Raw genomic sequence first — 20,917 nt, 5'->3', positions numbered from 1 at the left:
AGAGTTGCTTGGGGTGAGATCATGTGAATAGAGAGGATGGGGCATGGGGATCATGCCATTTTTTGGTCAAAAACTGCTGAACACTCAGCACAGAGTAACCAGATGCACTCATAAGTCTCCCATCATGAAATGGGCATTTTTGAAAGAGTCTTCAGAAAAACTTACTGAAACTGAAGCAGCTTCTCACAACAATGCCAGCTGGTACACTGATACAGATGGGTTCCTAGACCACTGACCCAGTGGAGGAAGCCTGAACTACAATGGGCCTGCCCTCCAGAAGATAATTCTGGGGTTTTTTGAGTCCCCCCCACATACACACACACACACATACACACACACACACACACATATATGTATATACATATCAATCTTTATATATTTAAAACCATGAGTTTCTATCTCTAGTCAATATTCTATTTTATATATGTTATATATGTAATATATAATATATATAATGTATATAATTTATATATACACACATATATATATAATATCAGGGGCACACGATGTCAATGTGTTGTTAACTTAGATCACTTGATTAAGGTGATGACTTCTATGTTTCTACCCTGTAAAGTTATTTTCTGTTTAAAATTAGTAAGCACCTATGGGGAGATACTCTGAGACTATTTATGTATTCTATTACTCCTAAAATTTTTACCTATTAGTTTTACATCTCTGGATGATTCTTGCCCGAATCAATTATTGTTATTATGGTAGCCAAATGGTGATTTTCTAATTTCATCATTGCTTCTACATTTATTACTTGGCTTCCTATTGCAAGGAGCTACTTTCTCTTATCTATCTGTCTGTCTGTCTATCTATCTGTCTGTTTATCTATCTGATCTATCTTTGTGGACTATGAGTTCTTACTCTATATAATGAGTTACAATCTATCACTATCACTACCATTACTCATTTTGACGCTTCCATTGTCCCAGATTTGCACTTCTTTACTTTATGTCATGAGAATATGTTCCAGGCTCATCTTGCATTTTCTTTTCTCCAACCCTGGAATCAGCCATTTCTCAAAGGACCTTTTGTTCCTTTCAGTGGAGAATGATATTTGAACCCTAAGATCTTAATAGTGGTTATATTCATTGCCACTAGTTTGTCATTGCTTCTAAGTACTCTCAGCAGACAGAGCAGCATGATTATATCTGTTCACATAAATTTATATCTATTTCTGTATCACTTTATATTTTTAAAACTGTGAGTTCATATCTCTAGTCTTAATACTTTTTAAGTGAGCAGGGTTCTCTATTTCTGCTAAAATTCATCACCTGCTCAACTTTGTAATAGGATTTCTACTTTTACACCACTACCCTTAATAATTCTATTAAATAAAAAATAAAGCTAAACTAGAGTTTATTTCTACCAAAGATTATACTAACAATGAAAAACATAGTCCAATTTTTTCCACAGATTAAGAAGCATGAAAGGTTTGCATTGTAAAATCAAAGGATAACTTAGGACATCTCCTGCATATTGATCTTCCATGTAACAATTTATTAAATATTTCAAGATTCCCTCAATACATGTGTGTGTACAAATCAAAGGTATTAATTCTTAGGCATGACCAGCCCCTGATGAAGTGGATACCTTAGGTTATAGCATCAAAGGACTGTCTTACCTACCCTTTTGAGTCGTGTAAAATTACTGTGTAAAAGTACGTCGATAATTGCAATCAATTTTACTGCATGTGAACAGTTCCTCAAGCCAGCAAAATCTTATAGAATGAATTACTGGTTTCAAACAACTTCATTTTCATAGTAAATAGCACTGAGATTGTTCCCATTGGCACCTATAAATTTATTGTCTTAATTCTTTTAACATTCCTGTAAGATTTTTAAGTCTTACAAAAAATGTTAGCTTTGTACAAAAAGTTTGTACAAGCTATCCCCCTTCAGTTGTATAAACAGAAGCTGTCTCTGCCTAATAGCAAGAGTTCAGATGGTAACTGAAAGAGAACAGTCAGAATCCATTTCCAAGGGTCCAGATGCTTGGCATCACATTGAAGGAATCAGAAGCTGCTTATGGCAGTGATTGTTATTAATGTTAGTCGCACAATTGGCCCAGCACTACTGAATTGCAAAACATGGATGTCATGCTCTCATCTACTACTGCCTACAGAATGTGTTCAGTATGGCATTCATTGCACTCTGCAATTTCTGCCCAACCTACTTTTGCAATCTAATAATTCACTTAGATCCTCATGCTCTTCTGTTCACGTTGCTCCCTTAGCAATTCTCTCATATCCAGATGTCTAGGGAACCGGCACATATTTGCAAGGTCACGAATATCCACAAATCCTCCTACTTTCATTGCCTCTTGAAAGGCTGTGCCATTCAGACTAAAAAAGTCAGATAAATGACTTGTATAGGCCACACTTTGCAAATGCTGCATCTGTTCCTAACCTTTTAGAGTCTGGCTCAATTTCCAAGTACTCTGAGAAATTTTGCCTGAGCATTCAGCTCACAGTGGTTTCTCCAACCTCCCAACTGTTACAGCATTTGTAGACTGTACCTGTCATTTGGTACTAAGGTCATTAACAAATATTTTTTGAATATCATCTCATCATAAAATATTTCTTGTAGAAAATTTTGTCCATAATGTCCACTGACATTATGATCACATTAAACAGCAAGACCTAACAGCAAACTACACTGTGTTAATTAACGCTTTGGAATGCATATTCAAGGTAATGCTTGGGAACTAAGCCACGTAATTTCCATCAATGGACTGTGGGTTGATGCTGGACACCTGGTTCCCAACTCTGCCATTGCTGCCTGATACTCCACAGCCTTTCTTGTGCCACTGGAAATTGATCCTGTTCCATTTTATTTTCATTAAACAAATTTTACAGCATTATATATATAGTAAAGCTCACAGATATTCAGTATACAGGTTGGTGAATTTTTACGTATGACTGTAACCAACATGTTTAGAACTAAATTCATCATTTCTTCTCAATCTTAATTCTCCTCCTGTATCTTTGTCAGTTTGAGAGTTAAATATCTCTTTTAAGTACATCCTGAATTTATCTATTCACTGTGGGAAGAGATAATCTGGAAAAAGCCTTTTGGAGGCAGTAAGACATGAGAGGGGGTAGTTCATCCATATCCATGGAGTCCCCTGTGAACCTACTTTTTATCCTTAAGCTTTGCCCACACCCACACATGCACACACTTGGAGAGCTTCACCTGGATGACCGCCAAGTTACTGAACATGCTCAGAACTAAACTCATTATTCTCCTCCCAAGCCCAATTCTCCTTTGGCATTGTCAGTTGGCTCTCTCTTAGATATCTATTAAATTTGTCTCCTTTCCATTCCCACCATATCACCAATCAGAATGGTATTTCAGTGACTGAGATAAGATATGAAGAGAGATTGAACCAAGGGTTGGCAATGGATAAAAGTATGAAATACACATAAGAAAGTTATTGTGGAAGTATAAAATGTTGGACTTAGTATCTGAATTAATGGAGGGGGCAGTGATAAGGGAGACGAAAGAGTCTAAATTGGTGCTTGGATTTCTGAGTTTACAAAGTGGCTGAATCATGGTACTGTAAGTGACAGAGAATCCAGAAGCAACAGGTCTGAGGGAAATGTTTATTGTGTGGATCTTGCTTTTACCAGGGAAGTCCCTGGGCTGAAGATATAGTCATATCAGGTTCTTGATAGTATCCAGATTGTGTTCTGAAAAGACTGCATATTGTTTCTTATGTATATTTAAAAGCACAGTCTACCACTGTATATTTATTAAAAAGATGTTGCTATCCTTTACTAATTCCCTACTTTTAAAATTATCTTGTTTACTAGGATGTTCACATGTTCAAAATATACTTTTTTAACACATTTTGTTCTTTTAAGGCTAACAACAGATTAAATACATTCAGGTAATTTTTAATAAAAAATTTAGATTAACTACTGAAAAGATTGATTTTCTGATGCTATGACGGCTTTCTGCATTTTCTCAGTTGGATCTTCTATAGAATTACTAATAACTTTCTTGAGATAATCCATAATGAAATTTAAAATGTTTCCCAAATAATTAAAAAGTTCTCTATTTCTTTCATACATGAATTAATCAAGCAACTGGTAACAAAGATGAAAATATAAGATCCCCATCCTTAATGAGCTTATAGGCAATGCAGTTTCCAGTACGTAATTTAATTTTCACAATTATTCTGTGAGGCAGGGAGTTTCAACTGGTGTGCTGCAGCAGGCACACTGGTGTGCTGAAAGAATTTTCAAAACATGCCACACCTGACTATTTAGTCAGAGCACGGACCTCTTTTCCCCTTAGAGTGTCAAATTAAAAAATGACAACAGCCAGCACAACAATAGCCATCCAGTGTGAATGAATCAAAATTATACCTATTGACAAAAAATATATTTTTTGGTGTGCTGCAGAATTTTAGTAATTAGTTTATGTGTGCCATGAGATGAAAAAAGTTGAAAATTGCTGCCATAAGGAAGAGAGATTTAAGATGTCATTATTTTTGTCTTAAAGGTTCTGAAAGACTGAGACTTCCCCTCGATTGTCCAGCCGGGCACATGCAGAGACAGGCTTGGAACTCAGGCTCCTGTTTTTATCTCAGCACACATTTCACCTGACATTATTCACTTGACATTCACACATCTAAACACTTCTATTTTAGGATTTTACAAATTTATATTTTAAGTAAATTGTATATTAAAAGAAAAAATAATGATAACAATTTAATGCTCTATTTAAATATTTCTCCTTAGGCTCCCAGTCCTTCTCTTAGTTTTCATACCTTGCTAACAGCTGTACTTAGAGGATATGCACTAAAAAGGACTAAATTTCTTTTTAAAATCTTTCTACAAGTCTGCTGTTGTTGGCATGTTTTTACTTTTCCTTCACACATCCAGGTAGCTTTGTGAGAATCTTGTTTGACTGTCCAGAAACTTTAAACAGGCAGATAATTTACTAAACAATACAGATAAGTTTCATTTTCTCACAAAGGTTTTTGTTTTGTTTTGGTTTTTAACTCTGACAGTTAGGTAGAAATATAAAAACTTTTCCAGTATGGAAGAAACCTATAGGACATGCCAGGAATGCACTTAAACATTTGTAGTATTGTCATGCTTCATATCTATTTACAAAGAGTAAAGATTTATGTTAGAATTACAAGAATACAGCCATATTCCCCTTTGCAAAGTAGATTAATACCCCTAAATCCAATCAGTAAAATTGTACACTGCAAAAGAGTTCAGGGTAAGAGAAAAGAAGGGCCCAGGTTAGGGTATCTTTACACTTTGGTACATTCAAAATTTAAAAAAAGAAAAAACATAAAGATTGAGTTTGGCCAGGAATCTAGGGTATTGTCAGAAAAACTCTGCTATCTAACAGGCTATAATTAGCAGCAAGTGGGAGTCAGAAGAGTGTTGAAAATCAGGGACAGAGAAGAATTGATGGTTGCCTGTATGTTTCTCTCTCCCCCTCTGTCCCCCTCCCTCCCCCTTCCTCCCCATCTCTCCCCCTCCACTCCACAACCTCACTCTGTGCTCCCTGGCATGCCTTGTGAGCAATATACTTTTTTTAGAAGTTTCCTAATGGTTAATGCTGAAGGCATCTTTCATGATAGTGAGAACCACAAGAGTCAGTTGTAACACTGGTTTATAAAGGGGAGATGTCTGCAGGACGTTTACCAAGGCCCAGGTAAATGCCCCCAGGCATTTCTAGCCCACAGCATTACTATCAATAAACTGAGACCCACACAAGACAGTAATGTGCTGGTCCACATTGCAACAGTTACAAAGTCTCTAGGTGATAGGAATTTGCAGTTCCCTGCTGACCAAAACATCCTTTTGTGGAATATATCAGTTATTAAAGATGGAAGCTTAAGGATTAAAATAAATGATGCCCTTTTCAATTACAATTTCTTATACATAGGTGGATGGGGAGAGGGTACCTTTGTCCGTTGGGTAGATTCTTTGGGGAATAAAGCAGAAGGAAGTAGGATTGGGAATTTGGCTATCCAGTAACTGGATTTACAGGTAACGTCAATAAATGAGTCAGCAGTAGTGAACACCAGGAAATTCAGCTAAAACAAGGCAATCATTATAGTTTTCAATAGGCAAGCAAGATCAGGGTCTCAGTGGTCATGTAGTCAGATACACGCCATACTAGGAAGTTAATGAACTGTATTAGAGAACCAGGTAATAACATTTTTTTTCAGCCACGAGGTTAGTTTTTCCTTTTTAACTACTTTTAATACACAAAATATGCCATAGTACAAAATTCAAAAGGTGCAAGAGTACAGTCAGCCTCCTACCCTGTACCACAATCCACAGTCCCCTTGCCCAGAGGCAGCCATTACTGAGTCTCTTATGTAGCCCGAGAGAAATCAATGCACAGTGCGCAAGTGGTAGTTTAATGTACACACTTGCTTTTTTTCACATTGACATGCAGTTTTTATATTTTAATGCTTTTATGCAGTATTGCAATGTATGAATGGAGCATACTTTAATCAATTCCCTCCTATAAGACATTTAGGTCACTTTCAATCTTCTGCTGTTCTGACAGTGAGAATCAATAACCTTATACAGGCATCATTTCACACTGGAATAATCATAATGAAAGGACAAATTCCTAGTAGTGGGATTGTGATCAATGGGTTCGCTCATTTAAAAAACACTTTAATTGTGGGAAATACACATATTATAAAATACACCATCTTAACTACTTTTAAGTGTACAGTTCAGTGGGATATATTTACATTGTTGGGTGACCAACACCCAGAACCTCTCATGCTGCAAAACTGAATCTCTCTTCCCACTAAACAATAGCTCCCCGTTTCCCCCTCCTCACAGCCTCTGGCAACCACCATTCTGCTTTCTATTTCTATGAATTTATGCTAGATACATCATATAAGTGGAATATTAGAGTATCTTTCTTGTTGTAACTGCCTTATTTTACTTAGCAGAACATCTTCAAGGTCCCTACATGTTGTAGCATGTGACAGGATTTCCTTCCTTTTCAGGGCTGAATAACTTTCCTTTAGATGTATGTACCACATTTGTTTATCCATTCATTTGTCAAGGAACGCTTGGCTGTTATAAATAATGCTGCTATGAACACGGCGTACAAATATCTCTTTGAGATCCTATTTTCAATTATTTTGAATATATACCCAGAAGTAGAATCATTATAGCACAAGTCTGTGCATTTTGACATTTTGTTTTTATTGCCAGGTGCTCTCCATAGGGGTTATAATAATTTATGTTCTCATCAACAATAAATGAATGTCTCTTTACTCATACCAACACCGTGCTGTCTAACTTTTTGATCGTTGTCACTATGATGAGGGAAAATATATCTCATTGGAGTCTTTATTTACATTTATCTTAAAATGAGTGGAGTAGAACTTTTTATATGTTTAAGACTGTTTTAAAATATGGTGTATTAATAGAAAATGCGAGGTACAGGAAAACCAACATATCAGGAGACAATCACCATTGAAATGATAGTTTATTTCTCAGAGTTCCTAAGAGAAAGGGGCATGCATGAAACAGGGGTCAACACGGGGAAGCACTGGCTCAGTCGGGAGGCAGAGGGAGAAATTGTGGGCAAGAGCCTTTACTGTGGTTTCCTTGGGAAGGAATGAGTGAAGCAGGGTGAGCAGGCCTAGGACTGGCTAGTTTGAATAATTTCAGCTGGCTCTGGGGCATAGGAGAGATCCCCAGTTATTTGGTCCTGGGCACTGGGGTGATTAGGTCAAGTGTATAGTGGCCTGAGTGTGAGAACCTTATGAAGGAGATGGTTGAAGAGTGTGGACTCTAGGTTGGTTGGTTTATATTTGAAAAGCACGTGCCTGGTTTAAGACTCCACTCAGTGGGCGAGGGGGGGGCGGTCGGGAGACCAATGAGGAAAGCAGGAAGCCAAGGCAAGGTGACTCAGGCATATTATCAGGCTGTCCAGAACAAGGTGTATCCAGCATAAGCACGTAGGGCAGATGGTAAAGTACCAACTTTATAGAAGCTAAAAGCATGGTTAATACAAAGACCCATTTATGTACTTCCTTTTTTGTGGATTCTATTCATATCTTTTTCCCATTTTTCTATTGTGTTGTCTTTTTCTTATAGATTCATAGAAACTCTTTATACATGTAGAAAGTAGGCCTTTGTGTATAATATGCGTTGCAAAATCTCTCAGTTTGTTGGATTTCATTTGAGGGTTTTTTTGGTTTTTGGTTTTTTTGCTCCATGTAGACGTTTTTTCTGTGCATTTCTTTTACAGCTTAAGGATTTTGTGTCACACTTATGAAGACCTTTGTTACTACTCTGAGATGATAATTTGCTTCCTGTTTTCTCCTAGTACATTGATAGCTTGAGTCATCATATTTTAACCTTTGTTCCATTGCCATGTCTATTTGTGTAAGGGGAAACAGAAAGTAGGTGCCAGCAACAAGCTTACAACTTAATGGCAATCCATTATCTTCTGAGGCAAAAGTTCTTTACATATTCCCACCATATGCATACCTGGCGGGAGGCCAACAGGCACACCTGGGTGGCATCAGGGGTGTCAATGTAAGAAACATACAAACCTGTGACAATTTTTATGAGTTTATTTGAGTCAAACTGAGGACAATTGCTGGGAAGCAAAATCTCAAAGGATTAATAAAATGCTCCAGAAAATGGCAGTTTGCACCTTATTTTATACATTACAATTAAAAGAGAAGAGGTAAGTGGGTTACATGAAATCTATTGGTGATAGATTAGGGAAGTGGAAGAAGCTAACTGGGAAACTTCTGGGATTGGATCAAAAGTAAAATGATAGACACGTACTTCTTTTACATAGGTGGGTTGAGGATAGTTAATAGTCAACAATTAACATGATAACAATAACCTGAGGGGATTTGTGGTCTCCTTCTGGTGCGGTGCCCATGTTTTGAGGTTTCTGGGAAAAAGGAAATTTGACACTCCACAGGTATGTTACTGTAGATGCAAAAAAAAAAAAAAAAACCCACAAAAAAACAGTAGACAGGCTCAATTAAGGGAAAGATTGACTTCTGTCAGGGAAGATTCTAGCCTAGGACATGATTACCTGCCATAAACAGCTTTTAGTTAATAAGTTTTAATTTCAGACCATCCTTTGTGGTTACTTTAGGTCTCTGAGTTAATAAGGCCACCACCTAGGCCTACCCTGAGGTTGTCGGGTTTAGTATGTGGCCCCTTTTCATCTGCAGGGGGGATGAGAATTACTGGACATCAAACCTCAAATTAAGAAGACAGGAATATTGCTGTTTATAAAAACTATGTCTAAGAGCAGACAGGCTCAAAATATCTCAAATCTTAATCGTTTGAAAAGAAAAATCTTTGGCTGGTGGTGAGGGAGTGGTTCAGTAAAAATGGGTTTTAGTTCTAGCTCTGCATGTACTAACCATGCAGCCTTCAGCAAGTCATGTAAATTCTCTGAGCCGACTAATAGTACATTTATACTAATAGTACATTTCTCAGCTCATGATCCTTCGAGGGTACCTCACTGCCTACCATATGGTTTTCACCCTTTTTTTAAAACTACATTTATCACCTTTTCTAGTGGAACTCTTACACAGAATCACAATATGTAAAACAGATTCGGATGTGGTGGATGTAGAGGTTAAGGATGCAGAGGTGAAGGTCCCCTGTTCTCGCCCCTTCACGTTTACTATCACCACCAGCACCACTGCCCCAAGGCCCCTGAGCACACTGGGGAAAACCCATGCTCCATGCAGATAGTATTTGGACTGAGTAAAACTGAGCCCTCTCTCCCCAACCTTCATACCTACCTCAGCACAGCCAAAACACAGATCTGCTCAAGAAAGCCTTGAAAAAGCAGTTTGACTGTAGTGAAGTTTCCTTTGGGAATAGAAGAGGGAGTACCACAGCACATCATACAGCAAAACTTCCGAAAATTCCTAGTCACAGAAGATGCTTCTCCCACGCCCCTTTTGATTGATCCCCTCTTTGAAAACTCCTCCAGAAAGTTGTTTTCTCATCCCCAGCCTGGCTTTTCCCCCTCTGTATTTCCATCCATCTACTCCTTGATATCTTTGACTATTTCATTATTTTGTAAGTCTAACTAGAGTTCCTTCCAGTTTTCCTTCCCACCCAGCATCCTATCATCACCTCACAGGCCCAGGCACAGAACTGAGCAGTCAATAGGGGGCAGGGGAGGTTGCAGATAGATTTGAATTTTCCGTGCCCCATCATATGGATTAAATGTCCTTTGACCTTACAGTCAAATTCTTCTACTCTCGTCTGATATACTGGTCCTTTCTTCCTTTTGTTACTGTCCCCTGCCACATACCCCTGCTCCAGCTAAGTTTGACCTACTGCTCTTTTCCTAACTAGATCCTGATTTTCCACCTGCTGATGCCTTTGCTCATCCTGTACCCAGGTCAGGAGTGCTCTCTGCCATATTTCTGTGCTTCAGAATTCTACCCATCCTCAAGGACAGTTCAGATCCCACCTTTCACTTAAATCATCCCACTTCTTGACAGTGTGATCACTTCCCTTTCTGTAACCTTGTCTTGTGCTTATATGTACCTTATGTCACTTATTATTTTCTTTCCTGGTTTTTTAAGCTAATTGATAGTAGCCTTAGGCACATTGAAAGAAGGAAGACTATGATATCCTAGTGAACTCTTAGCTCATTGTCATGTATGGGGCCATGCCATTTGCAAAGGAATGATGTATGTGGCAATTAGTGAAGCCTTCCATCAGATAATCACATTACTGAATCACTATTTTTTTCTGCATCACTATTTTATAAGGCAAACTTAAAAAGGAGAAGTTTCTTCTGAGTTTCTGAATGTATTTTCCACATCAAGTCCATCTACATTTTCAAGATATTTATATGTTTAATGTTAGAGATGTGATAGCACATTGGAACCATCATGCATCTCTTCCAGTTTTGTTTTTACTGGCTGTGCTCCCAAAGGAATGTGCAATGAGGAAACAATGATTTTCAAATACTTTTTGAAAAAAAACAAAACAAAACATTTTCTTTAAGTGAAATTGAAGGTGGAATCCCAAGATACAAAATAAAAGCAGAACTACTCTAGGTGAACAGTATTTCATGCATCATACATGGTCCTGGCTTTTTTTATATTCATGAAATATGTCTGCAGAACTTTAGGGTCCCTGGGGACACAGTTGAGGACTCCCTGCTCTAGCAGTTCAGCATGTTAAATACCAACACTGTATTCATCATAAAAGTATCAATCTTCCTGTCCAACTTCCATACCTATCCATGGTATCAGAGCCTCTCTAAATTTCTAATCGTTGGCTCCATCAGATAAAGACAAAATTTTGTTATAGGACAGAAATAAAAAAACCCTCACTGACATCACTCATTTATAAATTATATTCATATTTTAAAAGAATTGTTTTAGTCTGGCAGGTGTGATTCAGTTGGTTGAGTGTCATCTTGCAAACCAAAAGGTTGCGATTTGATTCCCAGTCAGGCTGCATGCCTGGGTTGCAGGTTCAGGGGCACGTGCAAGAAGCAACTAATTGATGTTTCTCTCTCATATCGATGTTTCTCTCCCTCCCTTTCTCCTTCTCTTCCCCTCTCTCTAGAGTCAATTTAAAAATTTTTAATTGTTTTATGTAACAAATGAAAAAAGAACTACGGTGTTTACTGGAGAACTTTTTCAGCCTCCAAAGAATTTACAAAGTGCTTTGAACCTCAGCAGCATGTTTTCATCAGTGAATTCTGCCACATAACCATGGTAGTGAGATAGTGTTTGGTGAGCATAGGAACTTGTTAGCCTTTCCAGTCAGAGTTACAAATTCTAACTAAGCTGCAGGAAGAAAATAATTTTTAACCACTAGGTTAAGTAGGGACATTAAAACACTTGGAAAATATACTAATTTTTGAAATATCTCCTGTCAACAGAATATTATGTAATTGTTTTGATAAGACACAGAAAAAAGGATATGTCACCCTAAGCTGAGATTCAACTGGAATCATTTCGCATTTACAGATTTACAAAGAAAGTCAGAGCAAGGATGATACTGAGATTTGATATGTGTGTACTTCACTGTGAAATTACCCTGGGTAATTTATCATGGAAAATTAGCTCACTTCATGAGAAAGTTACCAAAAAACCCAGGAAAGCTGAAAATGGATAATGGCCCACATGTGATAAACAGTTTATAGATAACAGAGGTTTGTTTGAGTTTTTTCGGGGAAGACTTTAGTGAGTTAAAACATTACTCTTACTGAAGCATTAACCACAGCAAACAGAAATAACATTGCAAATGCTCCTAGGAAGGTGTCCAGCAAATTGATACTCAGTAAGTGACAGCGCTTATCATTAAGTATTTAAAAGCATGAATCTCTAAACAAAAAATTAAAACAGATTACTTACTTAAATGAAAAAAGTATAATACTAACATTACTGAATGGGAAATAAATGTAAGCAGCTAGTTTTGTGGACCCTTCTTTTATAGACTTTCACAATGTAAGCACAAATTATTTGCTTCTTGTGGAAGATGAGAAAAGCCAACTTCCAGAGACAGAAGGTCAACAAATTTTCAGATCCAGATGCTAAACCTTTGTATGAGGCCTCTGTAATAGAGAGGCAGTTTATCTTAAACCCCCATGCCACCCTTAATTACTCAGAGACAATTTTGAATGCTAGAGATTAAATTCAGATTTTGAGAGTTTAGAAAGTTATTATGTGGGAAAAATCTCATTTAAAATACTTCAATAAGCATATAGCACCATACTATGCACATGCTAGGCAAGTAATAAATATTTATTGGATTAAAATAATAACTATAACTGTAGTATCAGTATTTTAAGGAGCTAAGATGAAAAAGGCTGTTTATTTTAAAATGTGATTTTTCTGACTTTCAAAAGAAGAGCATATATTCTCAGAGGCATAGTGTAGACTTTTTCTGAAGATGGCTAATAAAATAATACAGATCTTTTTGAGAGACCATGTGATGTCTGGGAAGATGCTGATCACAAGTTAGCTAGCTCATTGTTTTAATTTTGGTTTACCTTGGGACTCTTGGTGAGCAAAGGTGCAGAGGCAAAATTGAATATGGCTTTGGAAACAGCAGGCTGCTGACCTAACAGAGAAGTCAACAAGGAGTAGAAAAAGCAAGTTAGAAGAAGTCATTCCATGGGGTTGTGGAGGACAGGAGAGGCAGTAAAGAAGGAACCGTTCAAGGAATAACAGCAGCATTAATAGCATAGAATTTGTTATAGGGGATTTAAAGAGACTATCTAAAGTTCTATTTTATTTTAATCTCTTTTAGATAATATTGCTTAAAATAAGCTAGCTATTGGCCATGGTGGTTTTGTTGTACTGACTTTTGACTACATGTAAGAGCTACATACCCATTTTTTTCCTATGGGCAAGTTTTCTTACATGTTATAGCATAATTGTTACGAATAGCATTTTCAGCATGTATGTGCATCATATATGTATATATGTTTTGTGATGTGTGTGTGTGTGTGTACCACAAGGGAAACCTACCCATATGAAAAAAAACACACTTATTTCCACCTGCAGCTGGACCCAACATTAATTGGATATTGCCAATCAGATTCATTTATAGCCATTCCAGTATTAATACATTGAAAGCTGTTAGAAATATTAGATTTAGGTTTTCCCTATTAGATTTAGGTTATCTCTAACTTGGATAACTTTTGGAAAGTATTCGTGAATGGGACAAGGTTTAAGATCATTAATGTCTCTCAAATAAAGAGAAAAGGAGTAAAAAATGTCTCTGCTTAACTAAACTTGTGCCCTTACAATTTAAAACAACCAGACATGATTCCTCAAACTTGGGCATTATGCTGTTAACAAAGAACATTTTTTGGTCTGTGGCGTAGTTTATTTTTCTTTTGCCATATACATGTGTACACACACTGTATCCTTCATGACAACATTCCAACTCCACAAGGAGGTGTCTCTGAAAAGATGTGATAGATAGGTCATTGCTTCCTTCCTTCACTGTGAAGTAACTGCCTAGGTCTAAAGCACTGATTTGTAGAAGATGATTGTAAAATACCATAATGGCTTTTAAGACGTCTAGTAACTCAATAAAATAGTTGCTGGAAGAAGCAAGAAAAAGCACATCCAAATCTAAAATAATCTAGAGAGAGTGTCTGTTCCAGTGGGAATAAGTCTCTGCCCTCTCCATTAGAAAGCAGCCTGGGGACCTCTCAAATGACCTAGTGACAGGGTGGGTAGACGGGATGCAACTGTGCTGATTCCTCCATATCTCAACTCCTTCTGTGTAAGTCTTTGCTCTATGTACATTATTTACGAGGTTACCTCATCTAGTCCCATGGTTTCATTACCATCTATATTCTGGCAACTTTCAAATGTATTTCTGAACCCTAGAGAATGCCATCCACTTGAACGTCTTACAGATATTTGAACTCAGAATGTTCAAAACTGTTGATTCCCATCCCGAACCCTCCACACACTTTCCAAATAGCCTCCTCCAACAGTTTCCCCAACTCAGTTAACAGCAGGTCCATTCTTTTAAGTTCCTCAGGTTAAAATCCTGTAGTTTTTGATGATACCTCCAGTCTTTTCACTGTCCACATTTGATCTTTGATCAGAAAGTTTTGTCAACTTTACCTTATTAAAGAGTTACTTTACTGAAACCACCACAGTACATGCTTTCATCATCTGTCTTTGAGATTATTGCAAACACCATCAAATTGGTGCTCATCTTCAGTCTTGTTTCCCAACAGTCTGTTCTCCACTCAAGAACAAGAGGGACCCTTTTAAAACTGGAAGACTCTACGTACTTACTCTGATCAAAACCCTATGTCTCTTACTTACCCTGAGAAAAAGGAAATCCTTACTGTGACTTAAAAGGCTAGATCTGGCAGACTCCACCCCACCCTTTATTTAATTCCAACTTCCTAAGCCATCTCTGATCTCATTTCCTAAATCTTCACCTCATACTGTCTGCTTTTCCTACATGGGACTCCATGCTGACCCTAACATATACCAAGCACCTTTACATCTGATACTCTCTTTACTTGGAACATTTTTCTCCCAGGTATCTGCCTGGCTTGTTCTCTCATACCTTAAAGTCTTTGTTCAAATGTCACCTCCTATGAGAGGTCTCCCCAGACCACCCACATAAAATAGCACCCCTCCTCTGATACTCATTATCTCCCCTACCCTGCTTAATTTTTATAGCATTTATTATATATTGTTTATTTATTCATCTCTCCTGATAAAATATAAACTTCCCAAGTTTAGGGTTTTTGTCTGTTTTGGTTACTGATATATCTTTGGTTTCCTTCCTATAAGATTATGTATCACACGGTATACATCCAGTTAATAATTTTTGAATGAATTATAGCTAAATCCACTCTAACATTTCTATCTCCATAAGTCTTTCAGTTCTAGACATTTCTGGCTTCTCAGCTTTAGTTAGTATAGCTGCTGTTGAATCTAGGTTTCTGCTAACTAATCAAGCAAGCCATTAGAACCAAACACATCTGTTCAAGCCAGCCCATTGAATTAAGAATTTTGGGACAACATCAAAATTACAACTAGACTATAGAATAGCAATCATTCAGAATCATAAGAAATCAAACTGAATGGAAGTCCTACAACTATGGAATTAAAGAAGAAACCACATCAGGACTTGTAGGAGGGGTGGAGATGCAGAATGGGATGGTGCCATAACCACGTGGGGTGGATAAAAATCAGGAGGGATATCTGAGGAATGAGAAGTCCCAGTGCCACACCAGGTCCCCCAGCCCAGGTTTCCAGTACCAGGAAGATAAGTCACCATAACCACTGGTTGTAAAAACCAGCGGGGATTTAGGAGGTGGGAGACACAAACTACTGGTATCCCAGGCAGTTCCTCTTAAAGGGCCTCTGCACAGAATTACTCAAATTTACTCCCTCTGAGCTCCAACACCAGGGCAGCAGATTGAAAGGCATTAGAGACATACAGGGAGAACCTGAATTATCCAGCATCCAGGCAAGAGGTGGGAGGCAAGAAAGAAGTGCTGGCAGAGGCCATTGTTCCTTTCTGAGCCCTCCCCCACCAGAGCCAGAAGGCATGTGCCATACCTAGGACTCCATTAACCTTGGCCATATGGTTTGCCCCACCCTGGTGATTCTCTGAGGCCCTGCCCCACCCAAATTCCAAGCCAACCAAAGCTGTTTCCAGTGGATTTTCCAAATGAATGGCTTGTCTTGGACCATGTTTCTATTTTCCTAAATTCTCTCAAACAAGCAGCACTGGCTTCAGCGAGCCCTGTACCTCTCCTTAAGTTGCCCAATGCCAGGCACTAGTAGCAGCCGGCATTGGTTCACAGCTTGGCCTCTCCTGGGCACATCCAAGCCCAGCACAAATAATAGCCATCCATAGATCACTTTGTAGTTTTTACTGAGTGATCCCAAAGAGAACACAGGCAGAAGCTGACCTTGGATGTGCCAACAGCAATCAAGCCTCAACTATAAGAGGAGGGTGTACACAGCCCGCATAGTGGGTAAACCTTGAGTAACCAGCTTGGGTAATAGGGGAGGCTGTGCCACTGGACCCTGCAGGACATCTGCTACATTAAGCTACTCTGTTAAGCCTGGGAGATGTAATAGCTCTACCTAATACATAGAAACAAACACAGGGAGGTTGCCAAAATGAAGAGGCCAAGAAACATGGCCCAAATGAAAGAACAGAACAAAACTCCAGAAAAAGAAATAAACAAAATGGAGAAAGGCAATCTATCATGTGCAGGGTTCAAAACATTGGTTACAAGGATGTTCAAGGAACTTAGTGAGGACTTCAACATAAAAAAGATCCAGTCAGAAATGAAGGATACACCAATTAAAATAAAGAACAATTTACAGGAAATCAACAGTAGAGTGGATGAAGCCGAGAATCAAATCAGCAATTTGGAATATAAGGAAGCAAAAACAACTAATCAGAAGAGAAAGAAGAAAAAAGGACCTAAAAAAATGAGGATAGTGTAAGGAGCCTCTAGGACAACTTCAAGCGTAACAATATTTACATCATAAAAGTGCCAGAAGGAGAAGAGAGACAGCAAGATACTGGAAACCTATTTGAAAAAATTGGCCAACATAAACAAATCAACAAACAACAAGTGCTGACAAGGTTGTGGAGAAAAGGGAACCCTAGTGCTCTGTTGGTGGGAATGCAGACTGGTACAGCCTCTGTGGAAAACAGTATAGAATTTCCTCAGAAAACTAAAAATGGAACTGCCTTCTGACCCAGCAATACCACTGCTAGGATTATACACTAAGAATCCTGAAACACCAATTCAAAAGAACCTGTGCACCCCAGTGTTCATAGCAGCATAATTTACAATAGCCAAGTGCTAGAAGCAACCTACATGCCCACCAGTAAGTGAGTGGATAAAAAACTATGGTACATTTACACAATGGAATACTATGTAGCAGAAAGAAAAATGGCTCCTATCCTTCACAACAGCATGGGTATTGCTGAGTATTATGATAAGTGAAATAAGCTAAGTAGTGAAAGACAAATACCATAAGATCTCACCTATAAATGGAACCTAATCGACAAAACAAACACACAAGCAAAATATAACCTGAAACATTGAAATAAAGAACAAACTGACAGTAACCAGAGGGGAGGGGGGAGAGGGATAATGGAGGAGAGTAGGGGAAGAATATACATCAAGGAACATGTATAAAGGAAACATGGACAAAGTCAAAGGGGGTAGGTTCGAGGGTAGGAGGTGGGGATGGGTGAGGCAGAGGACTGTGGTGGGCTGAAAGTGGAGACAACTGTATTTAAACAACAATTTTTTAAAAAATTATGAAAGAAAACTTCCTTAACTTGGTGAAGGAATAGACATATAAGTCCAAGAAGCATAGAGAGTCCCAAACAAAATCGATCTAAAGAGGCCCACTGCAAGATACATCATAATTAATATGCCAAAGGTTAACTACAAAGAATTGTAAAAGCAGCAAGAGGAAAGCAGTTAGTTACCTACAAGGGAGACCCCATTAGACTGTCAGCTGATTTCTAAAAAGAAGCATTGCAGGCTAGAAGGGATTGGAAAAATGTATCCAAAGTGATGAAAAGCAAGGACCTACAACCAAAATTACTCTACCCAGCAAAGCTATTATTTAGAACTGAAGGACAGATAAAGACTTTCCCAGACAAGAAAAAGCTAAAGGAGTTCATCACCACCAAACCAGTATTATATGAAATGTTCAAGGGTCTTCTTTAAGAAGAAGAAGAATATCAAAAATGTGAAAAATAAAATGGCAATAAATGCATATCTATCAACAATTGAATCTAAATACAACATAGGGAATAGAGTAGCTAAAGAACATATATGCAGGACCCATGGACATTGACAATGGTGTGGGGATTGCCTGAGGGAGTAGGGGGGCTGGGTGGAGGGGGACAAAGGGGAAAAATTGGGACAGCTGTAATAGCATAAACAATAAAATATAATTTAAAATTTTTCTGGTAAATATACCTGTATCAATGGATTCAATCACATCTGAAATTTTGCTTTTTTCTTCCTTATTCAAGCAACCTTAAAATCTGCCTCCACATGTGTATTCCCTAGTTTTCTGCTGATTTTATTGGCAAAGCAGTATAAAGACCTCTCCTTAATTTGACTTTATATTTGACATTAGGGCATTCCCTGGTTACAGATCTGGAAGTGGCACAGAGTTGGATGAAGGAGCCTAAGGGGGAATTATTGTGGCTCCCTCATGAGAAAAAGCAGCAGTGTCTTCCAGCAAGAAGAGCCTTACAGAGCAAATCAAGGAGCCTGGGCAGCTCAGTCTCTTTGGGGAATTCTGGAGCCTCTGAGATCTCCAAGTATAATCAGCTTCTCTAATATCTATTCTCATTTCCAACTCTCCCCAATTGATAAACAAAAGAAACCTGGAAAAGCTATGATTCAGCAAACGTTGCAACTTGGCAACACAGGATAGAATTATGGTTTGGATTCAGCTTGTTACCTCAGGGGAGAGGGAGGAGATTTGGAAGTGAAGATGGTTTTCAAAGAGGTCTTTAGTCTGATCTGTAATTTTTAAAAATTAAAGCATTCATGGATCTTGTGTGATTAAAATTATTTTCAAATTTACAATATAGTATAAGACATATGAAAATACTTTTTTTCTTCAGAAACTCAAGTAGAAAAATTCCTGTCCAATCCAGTAGAGTCATACCTCTCCACATGGCATGTACCCAGAGGTATGCTCCTGCTCTTGGAATGCTTCCATGCTGGGGGCTGGCCCTTCCCTGGCAAGGTCCAGGACCTTTCCCATGTAAGGTGACCTCCAGGTTGTTAACTTTTGCAGGAAAAATTTTAAAACGTGAGTCCAGGTGAAAGTAACAGTAAGTTCATTAATGCTTGGGACAGTGAAGCAAAAATGAGTCCCTGGAGACAGGATCAGGGGGTAAACCCCAGATGAGTAGCCACTGCCCATTTGTCTTCTAGGTGCAGGTCTTGACAGAACCTTTATAGCTTGGGATAGAAACAAAGTGCATGCCTGAGGAAAGCGGGACACAGGTGTACTCAAAGAGGAGCATCAGCTGTCATCCTTTGTCCTGAGGATTTTATCTATTAGGTTGGACAAGAAGTCTGGTTTTTCCCGTAAAATAAGAGACATATTTTCCATTTTAATCAATAACTTCATTGATTTTGATATTTTGAGTTTGTCAGCATGGTAGAATATTGACCTCAATTAACATCTCAGTTTGATCACTGTCAACTTCAACTGGTCCACCTGACTGTGAAGCACCATTTAGTGAGAAATCTCCAGCACAAAACTTCACAAACCATTTTTGACATGTTCAAGCAGTTCAATCAACACCTTTTCCATACACTGCACAAATCTTTTTTTTTTTGCATTTCAGTTGCGTTTTTACCTTTCTTAAAATAATAAAGCATAATATGCCAAAAATGTTGCTTATTTTCTTCCATCTTCAATATTAAAATGATTACACAAAAATTCACCAATTTTGATAAGATTTTTTTTAAATGCACACTGATATGGCAGCTGTCACAATAAAATCTAAGAGAATTGTTTCGAATGAAGTTAAAGGTAACTAAGCACTACTAGAGCCATCTTATGGAAAAAAAACAAGTAAAATTTTTGGCCAACACAATATTTTCTATAGGCGGGAATTTTAGGGGAGGTCCCAGTGGAGGATGTCAACAGAATATTCATTAAATCTAGAGGTGTGTCATTTAGTAGGCTAATGTAGCAAAATGAGCATATAGTGGGGGCAGGGCAGGGGTCATTCTCTGGTTAGTTTCACTCTATCTTGGATTTGTCTAGGCTTAATTGGTTTTTTGTTATCTTTCTCCCTGACAATATGACTTAAACCATTTGCTCTTGGGTATGTGTGGTTAGGGAGAATAGGGTCTTGTGATTTATTAGCTGGCTATTAGTTGCTCAGATGTTCTGGCCATTTGTTCAGCCATTGTCTCAGTTTCCTCACTCAACTTGCCAGGGAATTTTCCTGCTTTCTTAATAACCTGCCTCAGTTCCCAGAACCTCTTTTAAAAGTTTGCCATTGTTATGTACCCAATCCTATAGTATATATCTGATTTGGTCTTGCCTCATTTTCCCCTGGTTTCAATCACTTATCACCTGTATGTACCATCTCCCAAATTCTATGATTTGAAAGTACCACTCCTTCTCCTACTATAACTCCAGCTTCTTTAGACTATAGCCCTTCCTCTGTGGTAACATATTCATGAACCTCTTTGAGTAACAACGTTCCTGTCTCAAATTTCCTTTACATCCTAGGCAAACAGATTGATTTCAGGGTAGAACTTAACCTAGATAATGTAATGTATAATAAAGAATATTATGATGATGTAGGACCAAAAAGGGAAGGTACCAAACTCCTCCTAATGTCATCAGAGAAAACTGCCCAGAAGAG

The 20,917-nt window shown here is 38.1% G+C and overlaps 1 protein-coding gene across 3 annotated transcripts in view; it reads left to right on the top strand.

Moving 5' to 3' along the window:
- CCDC146 (coiled-coil domain containing 146) overlaps positions 1–20,917 on the top strand; it is a 154,354-nt gene that overhangs the window by 35,636 nt on the left and 97,801 nt on the right. The gene's annotated exons all lie outside the window — the stretch shown is intronic.

The sequence above is a fragment of the Desmodus rotundus genome, chromosome 6 (genome assembly GCF_022682495.2).
Source record: "Desmodus rotundus isolate HL8 chromosome 6, HLdesRot8A.1, whole genome shotgun sequence".
Lineage (NCBI taxonomy): Eukaryota > Metazoa > Chordata > Mammalia > Chiroptera > Phyllostomidae > Desmodus > Desmodus rotundus.
The sequence above is the reverse complement of the archived record's forward strand: the minus strand, read 5'-3'. Positions and strand labels throughout refer to the sequence as shown.